This window comes from Cornus florida, unplaced genomic scaffold, assembly GCF_030987335.1.
Source record: "Cornus florida cultivar Cherokee Brave unplaced genomic scaffold, ASM3098733v1 CherokeeBrave_3.0.0_Hap2_Chr01, whole genome shotgun sequence".
Classification (NCBI taxonomy): Eukaryota; Viridiplantae; Streptophyta; class Magnoliopsida; order Cornales; family Cornaceae; genus Cornus; species Cornus florida.
The window spans coordinates 46,157,193-46,158,324 of record NW_026775571.1 but is presented as its reverse complement, the minus strand read 5'-3'; the positions used below and the strand labels follow the sequence as shown (position 1 = coordinate 46,158,324).

At 29.2% G+C, this 1,132-nt stretch overlaps 1 non-coding gene across 1 annotated transcript; it reads left to right on the top strand.

Moving 5' to 3' along the window:
* Positions 1-447: 447 nt before the first annotated feature.
* Positions 448-527, top strand: TRNAL-UAG (transfer RNA leucine (anticodon UAG)). Its single transcript has one exon. It is a non-coding gene; the product is annotated as a tRNA-Leu (tRNA).
* Positions 528-1,132: the final 605 nt, after the last annotated feature.

Below are 1,132 nucleotides of genomic sequence, written 5' to 3'. Positions count from 1 at the left end.
ATAAGATTAGAGATATTCTTAGTAAAGCCACAAATAACATTAATTATGATACCCTCACCTATGGCAATATCATCAGCCTAATCCAAAAGGAGGGAGTATTTAATAATGTATGAATAATGTTGTATTTGATGGTAATTTTTTTTTTTTTTTTGGAGAACTCCAATCTTCATCAATTTCTAGCAAGGATTATTAATGAGTGATTAATAAAGATAGAATCAATCACTCCAAAAGTGTTTACATCGGTGAGCATACATCAGTCGGTTCATGTGAAAGGTGTAGTCAAAAGTATTGGGGTATGGAAACAGAGTGAACATTAAAATACACAAGTTTGAAATGGAGTCGACCGTTGTAAAAAAAAAAAAAAAAACATAAAAACAAAAACAAAAAAAGAAAAAAGAAATAGAGTCAACCAATATCAATAATTCTTTATAAACATAGCACAAACCAGACAGTTTGGCCGAGTGGTCTAAGGCGCCAGATTTAGGCTCTGGTTCGAAAGAGCGTGGGTTCAAATCCCACAGCTGTCAATTTTGTGATTTTTTTATTTTTCTTTTTCCTTTTAAAAATATATAGAACGGTCATTTAATAAATAATAATAATATTTTTTTTTTTCCCTCTTAAAAATGTATAACTGCCAACTCAAATATCTATCTTCAATTTGACTAGTGATAATTAAGCTATGGCCATAAGATTCTAATCGACTAACTATTATAAATTATTTTTAAGTCTTTGAATATAATATATTTTAAAACTTATATATATCTTGCATAAAGACATCCAAAACCTCTTAATCAATCCCACTTACCCAGTACTACTTAAGGGGAAAGGGGTAGTTGTTAATTGTTGGTCTGTTTAATTACGCAACATCAAAGTTTGTACTTCAAATCTACAATTTATGAGATTTTATAACTTAACGTGGATATTGTCTTACTTTCACCAATATAATAATAATTATTAGAATTTATAAATTTTAGTCTCTTTCTTATTGTGGGAATGTTTATTTATTTATTTATTTATTTTTGTTTAAGTAGGTAAATTTGCTCACACATTGAACCTTATTATGGGACTTGAACCCTTTGTTGAGGCTCTGGAAGCTGAATTATTCGAGGATTGCATTATGAAGAAGTGGAAC